The sequence below is a fragment of the Balaenoptera acutorostrata genome, chromosome 17 (genome assembly GCF_949987535.1).
Source record: "Balaenoptera acutorostrata chromosome 17, mBalAcu1.1, whole genome shotgun sequence".
In the NCBI taxonomy this organism is placed as follows: Eukaryota; Metazoa; Chordata; class Mammalia; order Artiodactyla; family Balaenopteridae; genus Balaenoptera; species Balaenoptera acutorostrata.
In genome coordinates this window covers 34338622-34360042 of record NC_080080.1, presented here as the reverse complement: position 1 = coordinate 34360042, position 21421 = coordinate 34338622, and the positions used below count along the sequence as shown (strand labels likewise).

The 21421-nt window shown below is 49.5% G+C and overlaps 1 long non-coding RNA gene across 1 annotated transcript; it reads right to left on the bottom strand.

Moving 5' to 3' along the window:
- Positions 1-1763: 1763 nt before the first annotated feature.
- Positions 1764-20977, bottom strand: LOC130705534 (uncharacterized). Its single transcript, XR_009005814.1, has 3 exons — positions 19397-20977; positions 3604-3699; positions 1764-1913 (listed from the first exon to the last, which is right to left on the bottom strand). It is a non-coding gene; the product is annotated as an uncharacterized LOC130705534 (long non-coding RNA).
- Between the last annotated feature and the right edge of the window lie 444 nt (positions 20978-21421).

Sequence of the window (21421 nt, the reverse complement as noted above, 5' to 3'; positions counted from 1 at the left end):
AGGTGACAGGGACAAGGGAGCTGGGTGTTAGTGACACGGTGTTGAAATTGCTGGCCTGGGGAGCTGAGACCTGACCCGGGTTCTCTTTTCACTCACCATCTTCTCCAGAGGACGGTGCCAAGGCCTCTGGGGACAGGGGGAAGGGATGGATGATTCTGTGTGAGGCGTCACAAAGGAAGGGACCACAAAGCTGAGTCTTAATGAGTAAACAGGTAGGTAGTTTGCTAGGTAGGTAAGAAGGGAAAGGACATTCCAGGCAAATGGCATAAAGGTGCAAAGGTGTGGAGGGGTAAAAGAAGGTGGCAGCTTCTAGAACTGTTGAGAAATTCAGTGGCAAGAGCCAAGGAAATATGGGGAGAACAGAGAAAGGTGGGTAGGGTGTCACAGGGTACAAACTATAGAGGGGGTTTTCAAATGTGGTAGGGAAAAGAGAGCATGGATAAAAGTTTTGTGCATTCATCATTTTTGATGTTTCCAAAGAGTTTATTATTACTTTCTAGATAATCTTCCTTTCTTGATTTGTATTTCCTCTTTAACTCAAGTTGTTTAGGATAAATTTTAAAAATATATTTCCAGGTGGTAGTGACTTTTTATCTTCTGCTGGTTATTAAATTCTAGTTTTACTGTATTACAATCAGAAGATTGTTTGTACTCTGCTTTTTGAAATCTATTAAGGTTTTCTTTATTTCCTAAAATATGGTCAATTTTGGTGAATTTTCCTCAGGCTCTTCTATTATCTATCTTTAGAGGAAAAAACCCCATATAAATTAGTTCTACCTTATTATTTATGTTATTTAGTTCTTTTACATGCTCTGTGTGTATGTGTGTGTGTGTGTGTTTGTGTATCCACATCTACTTATTCTCTTATGGACCAGGAGTCTTGAATTAAATTCTATCTCCAATGACTTTCTGACTATTTCTCTTTGAAGTTCCTGTAAAGAAGTTCTTAATCTTGGGAATACTGTGATCACATTAGTAATTTAGAAAAGGAAACTTGGGCAGCAATGTGGAGGAGGGTTTTGGGTGGAGATTGGAGGTGGCAGACTAGGAGTCCAGGCAGAGGTCATGGAGAAAGAAAAGGAGGTGACATACTGGCACAGAGAATCACCTGGACATGGGGGCATGCAGGAGGTGGAGAAGCCCGGAGGACCCAGGATTCAGGGAGTCTCCAACTGCTGCTTGAAAATGATGCTAGTATCCAGGCTTGAAGGTGGGATAGGTGAGTAGGGTGTCCTCACAATGTATTGTAACAAGTTGTTGCTTATTTGACTTATCTCTGTCTTCCCAGTAAGGGCAGGACTATGTCTGCTTGCTGTCTATTGTCTCCTCTGAGCCTGGCACAAGAGGCTCCTGGCACACAATGCAGGTTGCAAGATGGAATATAATAAATGAATGAAACATTGTCACTGAGGTGGCTGTGAGGCCACCAGGGGAGGTGTCCAGTGGGTGGGTGGGCATGCAGGTCAGAGAGGGGTCATGGCAGTAAGTCCTGGGTAAGAGAGCATGCTCGCTGAAACAGGGGCTGGTGCAGGGTGGTGACAAGAGAAAGGGGTCAGGGTGGAATTGTGGTGAGGTCAGGGGGCTGCCCTTTCTGCAAGGGACTCAAGTCTGCCTTAGGCCATGGCGCCCATGCACCGGGAATTAAGAGATCTGGGAATCTCTCCTTCTGTCAGAGGATTTTAGTTGTCCGTCCATTCAAAGATTCGACCCACCTCTGTCTGTTGTCTATTCTATCCACATCACTTCATTGACTATTTCCCCGCTTCTTCATTGACTATTTCCCCGCTTCTTCATCAACTCTTCTCCAGGTTATTTTTTTCTCTCCCTGTATTCTCCTGTCTCCTCTTGGATTCTTCATCCTCCAGTTCAGAAGACAGAGGGTCTGGGCTGTCCCCTGGCCCCTCACTGATCACCTGCAGGGTTTAAAGGCACCGCTCACCTCCCTGTGTCTCCGATCCATCATCTGCAGTGTATAATAAGACCTACCTTCCCCTGTCATACTACCTTTACACAGGCCTCTCTTTCTATAGAAATAAACTATTGTTTAATAGCAGTAAAGACTTTCGCCATCTTAAGCCAAAATTCTGTGGCGATTCATATGACACTGCTTCTAAACGCTGTCAGCTCTTCAGAATTATTTGGGTGGCTGGGTGGGCTCTTACAGGACAAAGCAGGCGTGGCCTCAGAAGGACGCCTCTAGCGCCGGGAGCACGCACTAACCCCCTCTGCCTTCCCAGCACTCCACCTGGAATGCCGTGGAGCTTGACAAACATTTGCTGCATAAATGAAAGGCGCTGTTCTCTATCGCATTAATATTCATTAAATGATAAAGTGTAAGAGATGAAGAGAATTCTTACAGACATAGTCTTTCCATGGGTTGGGAGTGAAAGGAACATCCTCAATCAGAGGCTCAGCGCCCAGAGGGCTACGTGGCCTGGGGTCTGGAGGGGGCAGCTGGAAAGGGCGTTCCTCTCTGGTCAAGGAGGGGAGCCCAGACTCCAGGAATGGGCCTATGGGTTTCCAGGAAGGACCCTCAGGAGAACCCTCCCTAGGAAGAGACTTCCAGTAACCACACCGATGGGATTAAGGAACCTCTCCCCTTGAGGTACCTGGATGCAGCTGGGCTTGACTGTAACTGGCGAAAAGTAACCTACAAACTTGGGAGTTGTAGCATGTTATGAACATCTTTCAAAATGAAGAAGGAGCTGCCTTCGTGGCTGTTGAGAGCATTTATGGATCAGTTGGGGGCGATGGAAAGAACAGATTTTTGGGGTGAGGACACCCAAGCCCCGGGAAAGTACTCCAGGGAGCAGAGCTTCCTCACTGTGGTCTGGACTCCTCTGTGGGCATCAGTTTGCTGTGAGCCTCCTGACTCATGTCTAGAGATCATGCACGTGCAGGTGTGTGCATTTGGGGTGGGGGGGAGGTGAAGAGTCTATGGCCAAGGAAAGACCCAGGCACCACTGACCATGCTCTGCCACAGCCGAACGAGTCTGCAAGATGATGCTGTCCCCTTCATCAGTTCCGTGCCCAGAAACCCACCTTCTTGGGACAATTTTCCCCACCATTTCTTAAATCTCCCACTTTATTTCTTCAAGGCTCTTTCCTGGGAATTTCCTGGCGGTCCACTAGTTAGGACTCTGCACTTCCACTGCAGCGGGGGCTCGGGTTCGATCCCTGGTCGGAGAACTAAGATCCCAAATGTCATGCGGCACAGCCAGAGAAAAAGGTTCTTTCTCATTTTTCTGGACTCTAGTACTTTCTGGCTCCCCAGGGACCTCGATCCATCAGCAATCTTCTTGATTGCCTGTCAGTTTCTCTATCCATTGGCTTCCTCCCTGTTGGGTCTGACATGCTCGAATCCCTTCCCTATGGAGTGTGGCTGGGAGGGGAGTCCTTCTCTTCCGTTCCCTATAGCTGTCTCTTTCTTCCCTTCCCAGACAAGCTTCTGGAAAGACTTGTGAACATTTGTTATCTCTACTTGTCTCTTATTCAGATTCCAGCCTGATCCAATCTGTTTTCCATCTTTTTCCTCAGAAACCTCTCTCCAAGGTCATCAGTTTGCCAAACCCAATTCCAACGGAACCCACTTTCCAAACTTACCTTCCTTGTCCTCTTTGCAGTATTTCACATCAACATTTCCTCCTCCTTGACCCTCTAAGGAGGGTGAATATATAATTCATCTTCCAAACTGGGTCACTGTTTAAAGTGAAAAAGAGCACTCATTAATTATTATGCCAGGCTGTCCTAAACCAAGACTCCCCCAGGCAAACTCAGACTTATGGTCTCCCTTCCTCCAAAACCTCCCTCTCCCTTCTCTGGCTGCTCATCCTCAAGCTCCTTTATGGGATCCTTTTCCTCCATCCTCTCCTTAAATGTGCCCCGGGCACTCCTCCGTTCTCATGCTACCATCTCCCTGTATGATATTATCCTCCCGTGGCTCAATCCCTAACTGTCTACAGTATCTTGATTTCTATACTCCACATACAAACCCAACTGCTGAATAGAAGTCTCTACCTGGTTGTCCTAGAGGCAACTCCACATCTATATCTAAAACCATATTCATTATCTTTAAGCCCAAACATGCTCCCTTCCTGTGGATGAATGGTAGATGGAGGAATATGAAGGAAGCGGTGATTAAGAACATAGCTTCTGCAACCTAAGTGTCCACTGACAGATGAATGGATAGAGAAGATGTGGTATATATACACAGTGGAATATCACTCAGCCATAAAGAAGAATGAAATAATGCCATTTGCAGTAACATGGACAGAACCAGAGATTATCATACTAAGTGAAGTAAGTCAGAGAAAGACAAATATCATATGATATCACTTATTTGTGGAATCTAAAAAAGGATACAGATGAACTTATTTATAAAACAGAAACAGACTCACAGACATAGAAAACAATCCTACGGTTACCAAAGGGGAAGGGGAGGGAGGGATAAATTAGTTTGGGATTAGCAGATACATACTACTATATATAAAATAGATAAATAACAAGAACCTACTGTATAGCACAGGGAACTGTATTCAATAACTTATAATAACCTATAAAGGAAAAGAATCTGAAAAAGTATATATATATTTATGTATATGTATAAATGAATCACTTTGTGGTACACCTGAAACTAACACAACATTGTAAATCAACTATACTTCAATAAAAAAAAAAGAACATAGCTTCTGGAGTTATGACCACCTGGGTCCAAAGCCACATCCTAATCTTGCATATTAGGGTATTTATTTAACCTCTCCAAGCCTCAGTTTCTTCACCTGTAAAATAGAGACAAAATCGCCTACGTCATGGGTTGAGACAAATAATGACAATGAGACAATAATGACAATGACAGATACTTAGAGGGCACCATATGAGCCAGGCACTTCTATGTGGCTCACATGTATCATTTCATTTCATCCTCATGACAGCTCAGTGAGGTAACTGCCATTATTATGCCTATTTTACGGATGAGGAACCAGAGGCCTGGAAAGTTTAAGTGACTTTCTCTATGTCAGTGGCTGAATTGGAGTTCAAATTCAGCAAGTCTGGCTCTAGAGACATTTTCTCGATCACCTCGGTGTTCTGTGTGTACCAAGTGCTTGGAACAGTATCCAACAAGTAATAAGTGCTTGGCAAATTATTTCCACCCTCCATCCAGTCCAGCAAGCTGTCTACCCAGGAGGAGGCCTGTTTTCCTCATCCTTCCTCACTCTACATCTGTCAGGTCCTGTCAACTATACCTTAAAATGCTATGCGTTTTCCCAGAGTTTACTTATTTAATTATTATTCTTTTTCTTTAAATTTATTTTATTGAAGTATAGTTGATTTACAATGTTGTGTTAGTTTCTGCTGTATAGCAAAGTGATTCAGATATATATATATATTATTTTTCTTATTTAATTATTATTCTATATTCCTAGTTCATTGTTCAAGATGTCTTGATATTTGAGAAGTCAACTACCAGAGTACCAGGTATGAATGGAAAGGCCCAGATGTCTGCCTAGTTTGAGGTTTTCCTTCCAAACCTCCATTCTGCTTGCTTTCTTAGCACCTTGCTGCATTGCCACGAAAACAAGCCTGGGCTTGCCTGCTGGAGGATGAGAGACTCTATGGACCAGAGATGAGCCATCCCACCTGAGGTCACCCTGACCAACCAGTGCCCAGCCAAACCAGGAGCTGACCACAGACCCAAGACCAGAGGAGCCGCCTAGCTGAGCTCAGACCAAACTGCTGACCTGAAGAAAAGTAAGCTAAATAAACGGTTTTTGTTTTCGACTGCTAAATTTTGGAATAGTTTGTTATGCAGGAAAAGCTAACTGATATACTTAGGTACTGTATTAGTCGGCGCAGGCTGCCATAACAAGATGCCGCAGACCAGGTGACTTGAATAACAGAAATTTATTTTCTCATAGTTCTAGAGGCTAGAGGTCCAAGATCAAGGTGCCAGCAGAGTTAGTTTCTGGTGAGACCTCTCTTCCTGGCTTACAGATGGCACTTTCTCGCTGTGTCCTCATGTGACCTTTTCTCTGTGTGAGCCTAGAAAGAGAGATCTCTGGTGTCTCTTCCTCTTTGTATAAGGATATCAGTCCTATCAGATCAGGGCCCCGAACTTATAACCTCATTTAATCTTAATTACCTCCTTAGAGTCCCTGTCTCCATATACAGTAGCATTGGGGATTAGGGCTTCAACACATGAATTTGGAGGCACACAATTCAGCTCATAGCAGGTATCAACCATCAAGTGGAGGTAGAAGCCATGAGAGCTGCTAAGATCACCTGAAAGGAATGCGAGGGCAGAGGAGACCCATGAACCAAGGACAGACTCAGGGTTCCCACAGCCTTTCTGAAGCCAGTGGCGGATGAGAAGCCCGGAGACAGAGAGGGGAAGGCAGAGGAAGTACAAGGAGAACCAAGGGAGTGATAAGGAAGCACAGAAGCCAAGCCACCCACAGTTTCACAAAGGAGGACATGATTAACAAAGTCAAGGGCAGGAGGCAGAGGTCAGGGACTGAGACGTGCCCACTGGTCTTAGCCAGGTCCTTGGTGACCCCGACAGATGTCAGAACTATGGTAGAGCCAGAAGCCACATCCCTGAGGAACAGAAGGGAGATAAGGAAAGGAACAGGCTGATAAAGGATGCTTCTGAGAAGTTTGGATGAGAAGGGACAAGAGAAATCAAGAACATAGTATCAAGAAGATTTTTTAGGACAGGAGAGACAGGAGTCTCTTTATAGGCTGAGAGTAATGAGCTAGAAACAGGGAGAGGTTCATAATGATGGAACAAGGTTTGGAGGAGGCAGAGAGGGAGGTGACAATAACTAGCCTTTGTTAGCATTTGCCTGTGCCAAGCTCTCTGTGTGGCCTATCTCATTTAATCCTTCCATCAACTCTGTGAGGCAAAGGCAAGCATCATCCCATTTCACTGATGAGAAACTGAGGCACTGAGGAGATTAAGAAATCTGCTCAAGATCACATAGCCAGTAAGGGATGTAAATGGGATTGGAACCCTGGCAGCCTGACTCCATCGGCTGGGGGATTTGACCTGGATTTTGGCCTGCTTCTAAAATTAACAGGAAAGCAGTGGGGTGGCAGTAGCAGAATTGGTAGGGAGTGAGAATTTGATGGAAATCATGTGATCCCAGTGGCTTCTATTTTTTTTCCAGTAGTAGGAGAAAAGAAGCTAAGCATTAGACTTGGGGTTGGAAGGGAGCACGGAGAGAGTGACGAAGACCCAGAATAGTAAGTGGTTTAGACCCAGGACTGCTACATGTGCTGGCAGGTGGCACCGAGATGGGAGCCTGAGTCCGTAGCGGTGCCAGTGCTGTGGTGGTGGCCTTTTCCCAGCAGTGCTCAGGAGCCAGGAGCAGGCAGGTGGGGCACCCTGGCACCTGCTCCGGGCTGGGAGGCTTGCCAAGGGGGTGTCATCAAAGGACGGGAGAAAGGGCAATGGGTACTGGTGAGCATCCGTCATTCCTGACCTCGCTGTATTTGAAGGTACAGAAGGTCTGAGCCCCATCCCACAGCAGTTACACCTGAATCTCTGAGCAGGGGCCTGGCCTGCTGTGTGTTCATGGTCCCCAGTGAGGATCTGATTCCAGTCTAGCCTGGAGTTCAAGCAAGTCCGAGAGGGTAGGAAGAAAGAGGGGCTGATAGGGTATAAAAAGTAGAGGGAGGGAGCAAGGGGTGACGGGGCAGGGTGCCAAGGAAGGTGAAAACGGAGGTGTGAGTGCTGGCAGGGGTGGAAGGACGCCTCAGGGTCTGCACTGTCCTGCTGGGAGGGCTTGAGGGGCTGGGAGAGGATGAATGGTGGGAGGTTTTCACACCCTCATCCACACCCATATTCCTGTGGCCAAAACTGAATGGAAGTGTCTCAGAACTTTCCCTTTGTCCTTAGAATAGAGACCACTGAGGGGCTAAAATAGGGGAGGCCTCAGGAGCTGCCTAAATGGAATTTTCTCTCCATGTGACCCCAGCACAGCCAAGAAGACCCACACAGGGGGGCCATCAGGAGTGGGTCATCTGTAGGATGTGAAGTATCTTCCATGGCTGAGGGACTCCTCAGGGAAAGGAATCTTGGGGAATGGGCTAGGATGACCAGAAATGGGGGAAATGTGTGTTAATTTTATCCAGCCCGTGTTTATTGAGCTCCTAATATGTGCCAGGCGCTATCTGAACAAGACAGGTAATGTGATCTTGTGTGGCATGTCCCACAGCACATTCTCCAGGATGGTAACAGTGTCCCGTTTGCAAAAAGGGGTGGGGTTCCCAGGTGCAAATAAGTTTGGGAAACACTGGGTTAGAGAGAGTTAAACAGATTTACTCGCTGCAGGACTTTTCAGAGCCTTTAATCTGTCAGTATGCTCCGAGACATTCCACAAAGTGGAGCTGAATCTAGAGTACTTCCCTGGCATGCTTGACCACAGGTTTCTCTCATTCCTGGCAGACCTACGGGAACAAATGATCCACGGAATATGCCTTGAGAAGTGTAACGTGGTAGCAAAGTTCAGCTTTGAAGTCACAAGACCTGGCTTGCTCTGCCCTGCGGCCTTAGGCAAGTTGCTCAAGTCCATTTTCATTGTGTCCATTTTCCCATCTGCAAACAAGAGCTCAGTCATAATGTCTCCCTTGTGCAGTTGTTGTCAGGGTTAACTAATGCCTGTGAAGCCTTGAGTGCTGTGCCTGGCACCCAGAAGCCACTCACTGAAGGACACCAGCCTGGTTTGAGAGATCCTTATGTCTGCTCTAAAATTCTATAACTCATTGGCCTAAATATCCCTAACGGGGGGCCAGGGGTCAGAGCTTCTGTCTCCTATGGAGTTACGGAGTTACGTGGACACAAGACTCAAATGCCTGTCGAACCTGTGACGGGACCAGGAAAAGAGCAGTCCTGGGGGATGGGGGTGGGGAGGGAGGGAGGGAGTGGAGGACAGGGGAGGGGAGGTACTTCTGCTTCCATTCCCACCAGCAAGAGGAGGCACTAGGAATCTGCGGTTGGTGGGCTGGTTTGGCTTCTTGGAGAGGGTGGCGACAGGGAGGGGAATGGCCAACCAGCCACCCCTGCCCCTCAAGGCCCCAGGATTGCGAGACGGTCCGAGTAGGCCGGGCAGGTGCGGAGCAGCTGCAGGACTTGGCCCGGGGCCCAACCTTGTCCTTCCCGGAGGTGGCCGCTGGCAGGAAGAGGTTACCAGAAAAGCTCAGCAGCCGCCGTTTCAGGCTGACGTCAGCACCTTGGGAGGACGTCGGGTTTGGGGGGATTTCTAGCCCCAAGGGTGTCTGGGAAAAGGATGCTTCCTCTCCCAAGGGCTCTGTACCATTTCTTTAGGGCCTGAGGGAAGTGGGAACAGATGGTGGTGCCTCGGAGGAAGGGAGTTTGAACTGGGAGACATTGACTAAGGACCAGGTCCCCAGCCTGGGACCAGGGGCACTGCTCTGGCACTGCACTCTCCCCCCTGGCCCCTAGAAACCAGCCCCCATGGCTTTCCCCACACAGGAAATATCCTTCCGTACGCTTGACTGTCTACCTTCACGGTTAGCATGTTTCCTTTCATTCTCTGAACCCAGGGCTTGGGGGAGAGGAGAAGATGGCTGCCCACAGACACCTGCGAGGTACTGTGATCCCCATTTTACAAGACTCAGAGGTCAAGCATCCTGCCCAAGGTCAACCGCTGCCCTGGAATTTGAACCCACATTCATTCACCGCCAAGGCTCTAACTAGGAGGGAAGTGCAGGATCCCCAGTTTAAACTTCTGGTTTATTGGGGGGAAAAACGCCATACGTATAAATCAGTAGAACATCTCTTATGGAAGGAATGCTAATCCTGCTTTTTGTCTTTCTTAAGGGAAAAAAATCGCAGAGCCCCAGTGTGCGAAGCTTTGTTGGCTGCCTCTGACGAGGACCTAATTGTTTTTCCAGAAGGGCATCCCATCACCACCATACAACTCAGACAGCTCCGCCCTCCCCCAGCTTCTGGGCTGCCCCCCAGCTCTCCCCTAGTCTCCCTTTCTAGCCAGGGTGGGACCTCCAGGGCTCATGGCCTCCGGCCCAAGGCTCGCCTTGCCTCGCCTCCTTTCCTGGCAGCTGCTAGAGATTGCTGCAGTTTTGGCCTAGTAAAACCTTTTTTTGCCTCCCCAAGGGAGAGTTTTGATTGGCTTCAGCTGGGATGACCTAATCCTCTCTAGAATTTGGGGATGTTCCCATTTTCCATGGCTCCACCTTCATCCAAGGAGTTCCCTTCTGGCCATCTTTTCTCTGAAGGCCACCCCACCCCAACCTGCCTGAGTTTTGGAATCCCCCAGACTCCCTTGGGAAGGCCAGTGTGTGCCCAGGAGTCTTGTTCTCTTTCCACAGCAGTGTTCCTGGGCAATCTTGGCTGCCCCCCAGCTTTGGCCAACCCCTCCTGCATGTTCCCTCCACCCTCAGAGTCTGCCCCTCCCCTCCACGGGCCTCTGCACCAAGATTCACAGGACACTGCATTATTTAAAATAATCACATCACTGTTTATCAGCTCTTCTTTGACCTTGTCTCACTTAATCTTCATAATAATCCCATGATATAAGGATTGTTATCCCTAGTTGACAGATGAAGAAACAAGAGTCTTAGAGAGTTGGTGTAACCTGCCCACGATGAGCAGCTCCTATGGATGGAGTCTGGTTCCAGACCCAGGTGTGTCTGGCTCCAAGGCCACCACATGGTATTTGCTGCATTGAGAAATGCTGCTGGCTGCACCCACGTGTGCGGTCCTACCAGCCACAGTGCTGGCTCTCCTGGAAGGATCAACAACAAATCCCATTAGCTCTACCTTCCAAATATCTCCGGAATCTGACCACTTCTACTGCAGCCCCTTGACTGAGCCAGCACTGTCTTCCACCTGGATTTACTGAAACAGTCTAGGAGGTCTCCTGCTTCTGCCCTCTCTCCACACAGCAGCTCGAGTGGTCCTTTAAATCAGCCCATCTGATCCTCTCTCTACTGTGCTCAGAGCCCTCCGTGGCTCCCATCTCACCCAGAGTCAAAGCCAAAGTCCCTACATTGGCCCAGGAGGCCCTCCACACCCGCAGTCCTATTGTCCTCTCTCCCACCTCCCACTGTGATCTCTGATTTCACTTCTTACTGTTCTCTCACTCAGACCCAGTTACACTGGTCTCCTTGCTAGTCCTTGAAAACACACAGCAAGCTCCTGCCTCAGGGTCTTTGCACTTGCTGTCCCTGCTGTCTGAAAGGCTCTTCCCCCAATAGCTTCATGACTCAGTCCCTTATCTCCTTCAGATTTTGCTCAAATGTCACCTTTTCAGTGAGTCTTTCCCTGTTCCCTTTATTCCTTCCGTCCTGCTCCCAAACCCTCTCCACTCCCTTTTTTCCCTCCCCATAGTACTATCACCGAGTGATAGTATTTTACTGTTTTATTAGGTAATCGTCTGCTCCCCCTGGTAGAATGCAAGCTTCATGAGGATAAAGATTTTTCTGTTTTTTTTTTTTTTTTTGTCTTTTTCACTGCTGTATTTCTAGAGTCTAGAATAGTACTTTGCACATAGCAGATGCTCAATAAATCTTTGTGGGAGGGAGGGAGGAAGATGTTGGTCAGCTAATTTCAGATGCTGCCAAACAGAAGGGAGTGAGTGTGTGGGCAGGCCTGTGAGCATCCTGGCCAGGCCTTGGGAAAGCTGAAGTTTGGGGCCCCTTGCAGAGAGAAGTGGCCTTTGACCTCTTATGCCTCTTCTGTGGCTTCAGGACCAAGCGTTGACTTGAGTCTCTGGAGAAGCCAGTCCGGGTGGGTTCCTGGGAGGCAGACTCTGAGCTGAGTGTAGAGTGGAGGAGGGCTGTGAGAGGACTCTTAGGAACAACACTGAGGAAAGGAGGGCAGGGGTGGACGTCAAGCTGCAGTTTAGGCCCAAGGACAACCTCGGCTGAGCCCACGGAGCGCTCTGGAGCTGAAGTGGCCCCTCAGAACTGCCCACATGAGGCTGAACTGCGGGCCTTGACATCCCGGCCTCAAGCCTCACTGGTTGGGGGCCGGCCCTTGGGTGGGGTGCAGTGAGGCACCCTCCCACAGCTGGGGTAGCAAGTCCTTTTTCGGGGGTTCTCGGCCACACTACCACAAGACCCTCGGTGGGTCTGCCTTATCCAGTGACAGCCTGATCCACCCGTGGGGTCCCTGAGACCCAGGAAGGGATGAACTGGATCCTGGGGTTACCCAGGTTAGGTTCAACACACTCGTTCAGAGATGACCAGCTCCCAGTGAGAGAACCAAGACAAAGCCTGACTAATTTAGAATCATACAAATGGCACTTTTTAAGTTTAAAAAAAAGGGGGGGGGGGACCATGAAGGTGCAGGACTCAAATCACGATGAACTGTTGAGCATTTTGCCGACCTTCCCTCCTCCAGCATCTCCTCCCACGTCTCTGTGGCATCTGCAGGTCTCTCCCCCTTGGCACACGGAACGATGGGTGTCAGATGTCGCTGTGAGAACCAGAAAGTAAGGGATCTCACGCTCATTAGCACGAAAACAGAGGTGCCCTTTTTCTTCTCTGGAGGAAGGGTTGTACGGGTCAGCGGGGCACTGGCCCAGGAACTTGTGGTTCCTGCAAAAGTGGTCAGTGAAGATGGGAACATTCCTTTATCAGAGCAAACGTCTGTCAACATCTGCATGGAGAAAAGACTTGAGCTATGAGTATATCCCTCCAGAGGAAAGCATAGAAAATAAGAGATTATATTTAGGAAATCTTCTGACGTGGTAGGTGGGCCCCAGCCTCTGTGGTCGCCAATCTCCTTGTCACAGATATGTTCTACAGGAGAGAGCCAGGTGGCCAGGAAGAGCCAGATAGGAGACAGGATAGGGTTTGGTTAAGAGCTGGTATCAGATTGTCTAGGTTTTGAATATTGGCTCCATCACTTACCAGAAGTGATATCTTTATGTTATAGACTGAATCGTTGAAGTCCCCAAAGTTCCTCCCAAAATATTTGAAGTCCTGACCCCCAGTACCTCAGAATGTGGCCTTATTTGTAAATAGAGTCTTCACAGAGATAATCAAGTTAAAATGAGCTCGTTAGAGTGGGCCGTACTCTGACTGCTGTCCTTAAAAAAGGGAAAATTTGGAGACACAGACACACACACGGAGAATGGCATGTAAAGATGAAGCGAGAGATTGGGGCGAGGTATATCTATGAGCTGAAGAATGCCGAAGGTTGCCGGCAACCACAAGACGCGAGGAGAAAGGCATGCATGGAATAGATTCTTCCTCCTGGTCCCTAGAACCAACCCTAGGGATGTTGTGATTTTGGACTTCTAGCCTCCAGAACTGTGAGGCAATAAATTTCTGTTGTTTTAGGCACCCAGTTTGCAGCACTTTGTTGTTGCAGCCCTAGCAAACTAATACACTGGTAAGTTTCTTAAGTTCACTGAGCCTCTGGTTTCTCCTCTGTAAAATGGGGGCGATATTATTTACTTCACAGAGTTGTGTCAATTACATGAAATTAAACCATCTCTGTAGTAATTTCAGGCACAGAGTATGTGCTTTCTCAGGTCAGTGGCGGTGGCTCCTAGAGGTTGGAGAAGCACATAGCAGAGGTCTTTTCCATCCTGCACGCACTTTAATTCTGTGATCCACAGATGGAGTTTGATGAGTTCCTGCACCTCAATCCCCACCCATCTGTTTCTCACCACTGTTGTCCCAGATGAAGAGAACCGTCCAACAGCAGTTTTGTATTCTGAGGGCTGTCAGTTAAAGTTACAGCTGTTCAGCGGTCCATGCGGAGGGAAGGATGGGGAGGGCTGTCTTCAGAGCCTGCAGCAGCCTTCCTGGAGCCTGTGTTAACCCTGACCCTGAATCCCTGCCTAGTAGCTTTTAAACACAGATGTGGAGGAAGAAGAGGATGCTGCGTCAGCCCTTCCAGATATATAAAACAATTTTCAGTCAAAGAGACGGCGTCATTATCATCAGCAACAGACACCTAAATCCTATGCCTCATCCTCAACTACCCCAGCATGGAGCTCCAAGAGTGATTTTGAACATCCTGGTTTGCTTCAGAGAAAAGGAAGGCATGAAGATCAAGCATCGTGCACTTCTGAAGTCAAAGGTGAACAAAACTATTGTCAATTAGATGTGTACTATTTACTGTAGCCAAACTACTACGCCTTGGTATGTTATAAAAGTTGTGTGTGGGTTTTAATATGCAATACGTACACTTAAAAGTTCATTGCAGCTCCTTATATAATCAATGTGATATGTATATTTTGTAGGGCTTGGAAATTAATTTTACTTCTTTGAATGATTGGTGAGATTTACAGTTACTATGGCATTGGTCTTATGGTATATGCTTCGCTGTATCTATGATTCATTTGTTCAAGAACTTCCAATTGTAACAGTATTCCTTTGGGAAGATTTTCTACTTCCCCTTGACACCCTAGAGTTCATCTTTTTTTTCCTCTTTGCTTCTACAGTTTGTGTTGTTAATTTTGTATTTTAACAAAAACATCCACCACAATAAAAGCTTTCATTGGGGAGTGCGGTGGGGTGAGGAGATTGTAAGAGGGAGGCGTGCTTATTTTCTAAATTTTGGAAAAGGCAGCAGAGTATGAAAAAGAAAATAAAACCTCCCAGAATCAACACCTCTTAGAGTATTTCTTTCTTGTCTTTTTTCTACATCTGAGCATGAGTAAGTAGCACACGTGTAAGAGAAACAGGTGGGACTAGAGTGCTGTGCTGTGGCAAAACTGGGACATGCCTAGGCTTGTGTAGGGAAACGGTGAGGCTGCCTGCCAGGAGCTGATGCTGCAGAGGGAGTGAGGAACCTTCTGCGGGAGAGTAAATCCCAGGGGGAAGCCCGTCAGGCAGTGAGAGAGCTTTGTTATTGGAAAGGGGATGCACCTGAGCTCAGAACCTGTGGAATCTGGGTGGGTGGGTGGGTGGGTGTGTGTGTGTGTGTGTGTGTGTGTGTAAGACAGGGGTTCAGCCAGCCCAGGTTTACGACTCCCTGGCGGAGTGTGACACTGACGGGGAGAGGAGTGTCCTGCGATGTCACCCCTGGTCCACGACCTGCTTCACCATCTGCCATGGGTGCCCTGCAGGGGTGGAGTCCACAGGGCACGGGCCGGAGCAGGGAAGAGGAGGAAAACAACCATGGAAATCACGTGTTAGGGGCAATGCCTGGACTTTAGGCATGAGCCCACGTGAGACACCATGGGAAACTTCTAGAAACACCTGGGGAGACCTTGCAGAGGCAGATGGGAGCCAGAACATGTGAAACTCAGGGGCCTTTTACTGTGATGCGTTGCTTCATGACTCTAGCAAGACAGTGAGACCCCTGAGAGCAGAACCCTGTCACATTTAAGTTTAGCCCCCTTCACCCAGCTCATGGCCTGGCATATTCGTAAGTGCTCAGTATACTATATTTGTGCTGACTAAATACAATCTCTTTTTTGATAATCTGATTTATGACATAGTTTCCAGAAACATATTATGATAAAAAATGGGACTTCCTGGACAGAAAAATGAAGTCAGAGATGCTGATCACAAATTTGGCCTCAAGGAATCTTGGCACTCCCTTCCCTTGAATTCCATGGGTCTCTGCAATTCATAATGTCCCAAAACATCAGGGATTAGAAAGTAGCCAGAGTTCTCCATCAACACTTCATTATTTAACCGGAATCACAGAGAGAAGAAGAGAGCACAGACCCTCCCAAGCCACCTCCTCAGATGCATGCAGCCTGAGGACATGGCCTTTGTTTTACTGGTGAATTGGAGGATATTCACTGGGTGCCCCCCACTGGGCTGGGTATCCTGGGGCCTCCTAGAGAAACAGAGATCCCAGTCCTCGACCTCGGGCCTCGGGGAGTTTCTCACCAGTTAGAGAGATGAACTGGTTAAATACCTCTGCGCTAGAGAGCCGTTCAAGGCAGCATGCAATCAGGAAGCTACAGGTATAGATGATGTGGTGGGGGGGATCTGGGAAGGCAGAGACCCTGAGGGGTCAGAGGAAGAAGAGGGCTTTGTGGAGAAGGTGGGAGAACAAGTGGGCACATCGGCAGTGTCGAGAAGGAAGGCTCAAGAAGTCAGCAAGCTGGGTGCCAATCCAGCCCTACCCTTTTCTAGCTGTGTGACCTTAGGCCAGTTAGTTTGCCTCTCTAAGCCTTGGCTTCTGTAAAATAGTTCCTACCTCACAAGGTTGTTGAAGAGTAAACAGAGGCGATATGCATGAGTGCCAGGCTCATAACAAGCACTCAAAAAATGTCAGCTGTTGTTGTTGTTATCTGGAGGGGCCGGTAGGATTTGGAGAGATGGGGAGGTTGAGGAGCCTGGTCGAGCTTTGGGAGTAGTTCAGTTCAATTGAACTAGTGTTTATTAAGTACCTACTATGTGCCAGGCACTGTGCTTGGCTCAAGGCGGTGGAGACAGGGGCCCTGCCCTCAAGAGTGCAGACAGGCAAGTGGGGCTATGAGCAATAAACAGGCAATTACAACAAAGCAGGGAATGTGCACCATGCTCTAGGCTCATGGAAGAGGCCAAGGCTGCAGGTAGCCCGAGAGCCCTTTCCTGAGAGGTGCATCTCAGCTGAGATCTGGGTATGAGCAGGAATTAGCCAGTGGGTAGGAGGGGTGGAGGGGAGAGGAAGGGGAGTGTCTCAGGCAGAAGGAAGAACCTTTCACCATCTGGAGAACCCAGTCCATTCAAGCCTTCATTCAAGCCATTGTAAGTCAATTCTGCTTGTCTGGATCCAGAGAGATGGGGGGGAGGAGCGGGAACTGGTCGTAAGAGCTCCTCTGAGGACAACGGGGAGCCCCGAAAGAAAGTGCCGTAAACTCATCTGTGCTTTCAAAGGTCACCCCAATGCCCGATGGGAGGGGGCAAGGCCAGAGGAGACAGACCATGACATTTTGTGATCATCCAGGTGAGAGACTGGGGTGGCCTCAACTAGGGCGGTGGGACTGGTGTCAAAGGGACAGATTCCAGAATTCCGGAAGAGCCTAAGTGACAGGAGCCAGTCCTTGTCCTCAGGGATCTTACACGTTCACTGCGTTTCCATTAGATATGTGAAAGACACCTATAGATCATGCGAGACGGGTAGCAATGAAGCAAGGGGTGCTGCAGGAGTGCAGAGGAGGGGGCTCAGCAAAGGCTGTCGGGGGGCCAGGCCACAGGTAGAGGCTCCTGCTGGGGGTATTAGTGGTGGCCTGGGAGCCATGGGGCACGGCATGGATTTCCACTGTCCTCAGGATCCCAGGAGGGTCATATTTGATGATACAGCTTGTATGGATCTTCTTGGGGCCCTGAGAGAGAAGGAAGCAGCAGAGCAGAGTGTAGGAGAAAGCAGCCACCTGCAGAGTTGGTTGCAAGGGGAGGGAGCTGGACCCCAGAAAGGTAGATGTGCTGGTCTGGGCCCAGAGGAGGAAGAGGAGGAGGAGTGAGTAAGAGAAACTTTGCAGGAAGTGACTTGACGATGGACGGAAGCAATCCTTCGCAGCTCAGGGGGCCGATTGCAGCAGTGACCCTATCAAGACTGGGTGGTTGGAACCAGAGCAATCTGGCGCCCAGTGCAATTTAATGGCTCTTACGACCAGTTCCCGCTTCCCCCCCCCCACCCCCGCCCCCCATCTCACTGGATCCAGACAAGCAGAATTGACTTACAATGGCTTGAATGAAGGCTTGAATGGACTGGGTTCTCCAGATGGTGAAAGGTTCTTCCTTCTGCCTGAGACACTCCCCTTCCTCTCCCCTCCACCCCTCCTACCCACTGGCTAATTCCTGCTCATACCCAGATCTCAGCTGAGATGCACCTCCCAGGAAATGGTCATTTTAATGGCTACCCTTCCTGAGTGGCTGTGCAGCCAGGCCCCAAGCCAGGCGACAGGCAGACGTCATGAAGCCACTTCATCCTCACCATCACCACTGCCCATGTTGTTGACCCCCATTTTACAGATGAGGCTAAGAAACTGACCCAGGTGCACAAGTGATGTGAAACATTAAGCCAGCACGTCTTGAGAGCTGACTGCGTGAGTTAGGGGTAACTATGAACCGTGAATGTGTGTAGACGACACGGGACAGTGCTTGGGCCAGAGTGAGCACATTCCAAGTGTTTCCTGTTATTCTCACATGCCAGACACAGTGTCAGGCCCTGGAGATACCGTAGTTAACAAAACCTGCCCCCGTGGACTCTAGCGTCCTTTGAGGGAGACTGACATGAAACAAAGAAGATGCAAGTAAACATAGAATGCAGACCACAGTAAGGGCCAGGAAGGAAAATGGACTCCAAGTTACAAAGCCCCTGGTCTGACCCCACGGCCCAGAACCCTGGACCACAAAGGATCAAGGCGTCAGAGATTGGGGCCGGGTTCTCCAGCTGGCTCCAAGGCAGCACAAGCCATGGGGGCACCTCCAGGCCAGGGTTTCCTCACTGGAAGAAGCAGAGGCAGGCTAGAGCAGTGGCTTTCAAACTATGTCTTAGCTGAGGAACCTCTTATTCAAACATCATCTTAAGAACTTCCCTGGTGGCGCAGTGGTTAAGAATCCACCTGCCAATTCAGGGGACACGGGTTTGAGCCCTGGTCCGGGAAGATCCCACATGCCACGGAGCAACTAAACCCGTGCGCCACAACTACTGAGCCCGCGTGCCGCAACTACTGAAGCTCGCATACCTAGAGCCCGTGCTCCACAACAAGAGAAGCCACTGCAAGGAGAAGCCGCGCACCACAACGAAGAGTAGCCCCTGCTCGCTGCAACTAGAGAAAGCCCGCGCGTGGCAACAAAGACCCAACGCAGCCAAAAATAAATAAATAAATAAATAAACTTTTAAAAACAAGCAAACATCATCTTAAGCAGAAGCCAAGTCCAATGTGCAAACAAATACAAGGTCAGCTGCTCTGATTGAGGGCAGAACTGCCCTGCCCCACCTTGGCCCTCTTTCCCTCCAGATCCTCAGCAGCTCCAGAGGAGTCTCACAGAATTCCCAGGGCTCCACGGAGCCCAGATGGAAAACCACAGGACCATAATCATGCTTGACATTAAACAGGCACTTACTAAGTAAGAGGTACACTCAACATGTATGCAATCTCATTTAATCCTCTCAACAAACCTGTGAAGTCATCATTTTACCAGTGAGGAATCTGAGGCTTAGAGGGGTTAACAATATGAATCAATCAATCGGAGCTGCTTGAAATGGCTGCTTGTTGATCATGGTCTGGCTCTTGCCCAGCTGTCCAGCCTCATGGCTCCCACCCCTGAACCCCCATACACACCCACCCATACACATTTTCTTTTTTTAGATCAGAGGTACCCACTTCTCATCCCTGGCCTTCGCACACGCTTTTCCATTCTTCTCCTATGGTGTTAGTTCCCTAGTGCTGTTGTATCAAATTATCACAAACTAGTGACTTAAAGCAACACAAATTTATTATCTTACGGTTCTGGGGTTAGAAGTCCAAAATGGGTCGGCAAGGCTTCCTTCCTTCTAGAGGCTCTAGGGTAGAATCCATTGCCTTTCCTTTTCCAGCTTCTAGAGGCTTCCTTGGTTCATGGCCCCCTTCCAGCAATGCCATTACTCCCACCTCTGCTTTTATTGTCATATCTTCTCTGGCCCTCTGCCTCTTTCTTATAAGGACACCTGTGATTACACTGGGTCCACTCAGATAATCCAGGAGAATCTCCCATCTCAAGATCCTTAACCAGGGGGAATTCCCTGGTGGTCCAGTGGTTAGGACTGCAGGCTTTCATTTCCGGGGCCTGGGTTCAATCCCTGGTTGGGGAACTAAGATCCCGCAAGCCGTGCAGCACGGCCAAAAAAAAAAAAAATCCTTAACTGAATCACATCTTTTTTGCCATGTAAGGTAACATATTCATAGATTCTGGGGATCAGAATGTGGACATCTTCGGGGCCATTATTCAGCCCGTCACACCTCGTAACCCCACTCATCCTTCCGATCTGAGCTTAAAGGTCATGTCCTCAAGGAAGCCGTGGCTGACCTCCCTGATAAGACCGTCTTGTGCTGGGTTCTCATGGCACCCTGGACCTCTCCCTCACATTGTCACAGTCACAGTTTAGCATTTGTTTGGATATTATTTGATTAACGCCATGACTCTAACTAAACATCACGAGTGTGTGGAGTCACTTTGTGTTTCCGTTTGTATTTTCAGCAGTCTGGCACACAGACTGGGGCTCAATTAACATTTGCGACATAAATCGATGAACAAATGAATGAACTTGCCTGAGATCGAAGCAGCAAGTAGCAGAGGCAGGATTTGAACTTGGGCAGAGGGCTCACAGAGTCCTATACCCTTAGCCTTACACTGACTTGCCTCTCACAGACCTGTAGTAGCCCAGGCTCAGGGGGTATTGTTAAGTCTCCCCAGCAACATCCCATCAGGTACGTGGTGGGCTTCCCAGCTCACACAGGAACCTCTCCAGGCCCCGCCGGTCTGACAGCCTGTGATTTAGGACTTGTTTTTTTATGGGGTGGGGCAAGAAGCTCTGTAAAACTTGGCCACGTAGGATTAGGGAACGTGGGTGGCCAAGGCCGGAGAAGCAGCAGTGGAGGGAGGTGGTGAGGCGGTGGGCACCCGCTGGGGGAAGAGCCAAGGGCAGCGCCTCTGTCACGCCCATGGTGAGAAGCCAGGAGGAGGCGACGCCAGCCAGCGAGGAAACGAGCTGTCAGAAATCCGGAGGAGACGTGAGAAAGTGCAGTGTCATGGAAACCGGGGGGAGCGAGCGTGTCCGTTGGTTCTGGAAGAGGCGGCTGTCGAAGCATCAGGTGCCGCCACAGGGTGGGAGCGGGAGTGGGAGGCCCAGGGCCACCTGTCCTCCAGCTCTTGACGCCCTTCCGCAGGGTGATTTCAGCAAACTGCCTGGGAGCTGGAGCATCAGGCGGAGGCTGAGTGGGCGCTTCAAGGATTCAGGAGGAAACGGCCGAGACCACACATTTCCGGATCTGGCAGCGAGAGCGGAGGGTGGTTGCTAGGAGCGGCGATGCGGACAAGGGGAGCCCGCGCGTGGGTTTGCAGACACCTGGGCAGAGCCTGGGAGTTAGCGTGGAGAAGCCAGGGGGAGGGCACGTTGTGGGCGTGCACCCCTGGACAGGGAGAGACCGAGGATGAGTCAGCTCCCACGTAGCTCCTGGCTCCGGGCCCTCCTCACGCTGGCACGGCCACTAGGGCCTGGGAGCTAAGCTTTCTCCCTCCAAGTTCCCTCCCGGGATTGCTTTGGAGGGGACCCTGGAGACCCGGGGCTCAGGTCACTGAACGCAGAACCACAGCACAGCCTCCTGCCTGGAGGCCAAGCGCTCCCGGGGCTCCGGGAGACCTCAGAGGGCCCCCTGCCCTGGGTGGGGAGTCCAGGGTGAAGCCACCCTGGAGGGACTGGATGGGGGAGCTCAGTCCCCCCTCCTGCCCCACTTCTCCAAATGGTTGTAGAACTGCCTTCCCAACCCCAGGG